General features: G+C 26.9%; 1 protein-coding gene across 1 annotated transcript in view; it reads left to right on the top strand.

Annotated features, from left to right (window-relative positions):
- Nucleotides 1-4,835, top strand: part of LOC122271661 (neural cell adhesion molecule 2) — a 139,462-nt gene that overhangs the window by 68,327 nt on the left and 66,300 nt on the right. The window lies entirely within an intron of this gene.

Genomic DNA, 4,835 nt, shown 5'->3' with positions numbered 1-4,835 from the left:
AGGGATCTAATTATTCATCTCTCTTAGCTAACTTATTTTTGCATTATTATGAAAAAAATTTTACTCTGAGTATTAAATTTGTTTTTAGATATATTGATGACTTAATTATCTTTAATTTCCAAGATTTTACTGTTTTATTGAGTGATATATACCCTGAGGAATTAATCTTACTTCGTAATCATGATGATAATATTAATTTCAATTTTTTGGATTTGGGTATTATGAAAGTTGAAAATATCTGCTTTGTTGATTTATACGATAAAAGAAATGATTTTAATTTTAATATTAATAAACTAGTTACTTGGAATTCTAATGTTTCTAGGAGCATCTATTTAAATACCACCTTTAATGAAATGAACAGAATTAAAAGAATATGTAGTAATATTTATTTATCCAAAAAAAAAATAAATTGATAAACTCGTCCAAAATTTGATAAAAAACAATGGATACCCAACTAAAGTAATAAAATTTTATATAAAATCATTGAATTGATCGTATATTTTTGTGGATATATTTACTAAACATTTTCCTTGTTATTTTATATAATTTTCCCATGTGGAAATCCATTTCGGGTAAATCCATTGCCAAAATTATTTACTAAATAATTTCTTTGTTAATTTGTATAAGTTTTTCATGTGCAAATCCATTTCAGGCAAACCCGTGGTTAAAATTATTTACTAAAATATTCTTTTACTAAATAATTTTCTTCGCTAATCTATATAATTTTTCCATGTGCAAATCCATTTATCCAATGGGCCAATCCGTGGCTAAAATTATCCACCAAAATTTTTTTTCTTCGTTAATTTTTATAATCTTTCCATGTGCAAATCCATTTCGGGCAAATCCGAGGGTAAAATTGTTTACTAAAAATTTCCTTATTAATTTTTCCATGTGCAAACCCATTTTCGGGCAAACTCTTGTAAAATTATCTACTATTTTTTTTTCTTTGATAATTTTTACAATTTTTCCATGTGCCAATCCATTTCGGGCAAATCCGTGGCTAAAATTATTTGCAAAACAGGAAATTTATGTTTCTGTTTTCTATTTTATATTTTTTCTTAAATAAATATTTTTTTATTTCCTAAAATTATTTACGGTCAGCTTTTTAAATTATCCAGTATAATATTACCTTGCGCACATCCATTTCGGGTTCATCCTAGGTAATTAGCAAATCAATGCACAGCATTAAAAATCACTACAGCAGTGCAGTAATGTAAGAACGGCACTTTAAATTCCTCTAGTTACACTCAATTTGCTCTTTTGTTTTCATATTTTGTAATCTGTCAATCTTGTTGCGAAAATATTTTACAATCATTCTTGAAAAATTTCCCGTTCATGTAAGTACATCTGATTTCGCTACTCGCTTTAGTGATTTTGTTTTATACTGCTTTTTCTTTTTATTTTACTTTATTTTCTGTTTTTACGTGTTATTTTTATATATTGTGTTCTAATTTATTTGTTGTAATTTTTGTAAAAAAAACTTTTTTTGAGTGCTCCTCACACTATTGTATTAATATATTTTGCTTTGGCTGTATTGATACAATATCAGAAAGCACTCTTTTTCGCGGATATAATCGTGTGGGCTGATGAAAAGATTATATCTTTTATTTTCTGGTTTTTTTTTAAAAAAAAGAAAAACATCCTTTTTTTTTAAATCAGTTGTTTGTTATTTTTTTCCCATTATTATTCCCCCCTTTTCATATGTCTATGATTTTCCTTTGTTTTATCTTCATTTTGAGCTTATCTAGTGAGTTCTGTTTATTTGCAGCTTATGCGCAATAAATGGAACTTATTGTTTTTCTTAACTTTCTTCGTGTTTTCTTGTATTTGTTTATTTTGTTGCATATATATATATATGTATATATATACAGACATATAATTAAGCGATATTTAAGAATACAGAACTTAATAGAAAGAAATGATTTTTTTTCTTACAAATTTCTTTATTGTAGTTCCTTTCCTTCCATAAGTCCTTTAATAAATTAAATCGTTAGTGCTAAATATTATTATTATACAGATTTTCATAAGAAAATGCTTTTATTGCAAATGTTTGCAATGTTGATGAATGTTTATTGTAAATATAAAAACAAGATGGACATCGTGACATCGTTTAATTTATTGTCTATATGCATCTAGGTTATTCGATATTTAATCTTTTTTTTTGTTGCCTACTTTTAGAGCTAATTGAACAAATGAGTCCAAGCTTTTACTTCATTAAAATGCAAGATCTACTTAATATTCTAAATTGGTCTTTGTTTGCTTTTAGGTGTGTCCTCTAGGCACGCCTATAACATAAAGGTGTTTTTATCATAGGTTGAAGGAATCAGAAATTTTGGCAAAAATATTCCTTTTATAATTTACATGATGAACTCTTTCTGCACTGAGATAAAGGTGTTTTTATTATAGATTAGAGGAATTAGAAACGTTGGCAAAAATATTCCTTTAATAATTTATTGGATAAAACTCTTTCTACACTGAGAAAAAATATGATTAAAACTACAAGAATATGGACAAATTTACTGTGTTTCTGGATCTATGGGAATACCAAAAAGCACGGTGATTTTTAACGAAACACTTCGGAAAAACCTTTTGGAAAAAATAACAGAAAAATATGGATTTTATTACCATGATGTTTGGTAGCAAATGTTACAAAATTTAATCTTTTTAATCGAAAGTCGGTAATTTTAACAGTTTTAGTGTACTAGTTTGAGATGATGCAAAATCGTTCAGTTCGATAACTTCTATTTTATTTAGTAAACACTTGTTAACTCTGTTTCATGTCTTTTTTTATGAACTATAAGTTAACATATACCAACCTTTGAAACTATAAAAAATACGCATTTGCGAATGTACAAATGCCTGGACAGGGCTAAACTAAATCAGTAGTTTAACTGTTGCGCATAAGGACTGTGCCAACTTTCTAAAATGGAAGCTTAGAAGTAGCGGTTAGCAATCCTGGATAGATCTATTTATTCATATTTATTTANTGGGATTATCCATTTAGTTAATTAATTAGTGCTAACTATTAATTAAGTTACGAAATCAGACACAAAAACGTACTTCTCTGAATACACATATATATTTTTTTTACATATTTGGAATTCAGTCACTTGAATTAGTGGGAGTAGACACAATTTTAGAAAAATTGGGTCACAATAAAGGTTAAGATATTTGGCGTTAGTCCAGAAAGCCGCCAAAAAATGATTATTTTAAGCAGCTTGCGCAAATGATTATTTTAAGATAACCCATTGACTAATTCAAAAAAAGAATGCTTAATTGTACCAGGTTGCTAAGCAACAAAGCTATGACTGTAAAAAAAAGTTGAAATAATGCTCTGTGATTGTTCGGAGAGGTTTAATTAATAGTTAATCGAAAATATCTCGATGTTTCTAGGCAATAGACAATTTTTAAGCTAATTTCTGTTCAATACTTAAATTTCTATGTTATTTTAATCTTCTTTGAAAAGAAAATTTGAATCAATTTATAAATTATTTAAGATTTGATTGACACTAGATTGCCTAAGGAAGTCATTTTGACTGCTTTTAATTTCATTTAGAAAAACTGTGATGTATATAATGACGCAATTTCTTAGAATTTTGTTACATTTTGTACAACATATAATTTTTTTTTATTGTTAATATTTACTAATGACTTGTTATATAACTGTATATAATATAAAAAAAGTTAAAAATGAATTTTAAACAAATTTATTTACGCATTCACAATCCAGTCATTTTGACTGCCTTTGGGCAATATAGGTATATACTAATTTTCCGTCTTTCTAGAGTTAAAAAACATTTATTCTCATTTGTCATTCAATAGAATGGCTAGGAAATGTGTGAAATATTTGCCGGCTAATTTTAGGCATTATATACAATGCCTAGGCATTCTACAGAATGCCGGATTTCATGCTTTGCCGGTAACATATATATCTGATACGATACTCTCTTTTAAAGCAGAGCTCGTAAGGTCCTTGAGATACTGAAATGGGGGCATGAAAATTTAAAAGATAAAATATTTAATTTCATTAACTCAAAATATCTGGTCTCAAAATTTTAATTTTAAAGTTAAATATAATTTTTACAATATTGATGCTTTTACGTTTTTAAAGATCACATAAATCTTGCTAAAATATGAAAATGCATATGTTTACTTTAACGAGTGTAAAATCCTTTTCAAATTAATGATCAAGACCTAAATGTAGAACAGTACAATTGATGATAAAAACTCAACTGGCTTCAAAAAATATGAGGAGGGAAGTAAAAGTCGACTTGTTTTGAGCGTTCAAATATAATCGCCTATTCTTAAAACTTGTCAAGCCTCAATAACTTGCGACTTTTATTATTGGACACTCAAAACATGTCTATTTTTACTATCATCTAATGTTTTTTAAATCAACGAAGTTTTTATATTTTCGATTCAGTTTCTTGGGATTATCTATTTAGTTAAGCAACTTATTACAACTTTAATTATTTCACTCGATATTAAAATAAGTCTCACATACTTTATAGGCACAAGTTCTTAGATTGAAAAAATAATAATTCACTACTTTGTGAAAAAATCAATGCAGTAAAACAGTAAAAAAAAATTTTTTTTTTGAATTAAAATAATAATTCACTACTTCATAAAAATGCAGTGCAATTTTTTTTTGCTGCAAGCCTGAACATTTTAATTTAAGGACATAAAAAAATGTTGTTTACAATTGAAATTTCCAAAGTCGAATGTGAAAATTTAATGTCCCCTAGCACCCGGAATCGAAATTAAATAGTTACAAGGACAACTATTTCAAACAAGTTAGCGTTTCTTTTCTACTCGAAGTTGTTTGAAAAGGTATT

Source organism: Parasteatoda tepidariorum, chromosome 1, assembly GCF_043381705.1.
Source record: "Parasteatoda tepidariorum isolate YZ-2023 chromosome 1, CAS_Ptep_4.0, whole genome shotgun sequence".
NCBI lineage: Eukaryota > Metazoa > Arthropoda > Arachnida > Araneae > Theridiidae > Parasteatoda > Parasteatoda tepidariorum.
The sequence above is the reverse complement of the archived record's forward strand: the minus strand, read 5'-3'. Positions and strand labels throughout refer to the sequence as shown.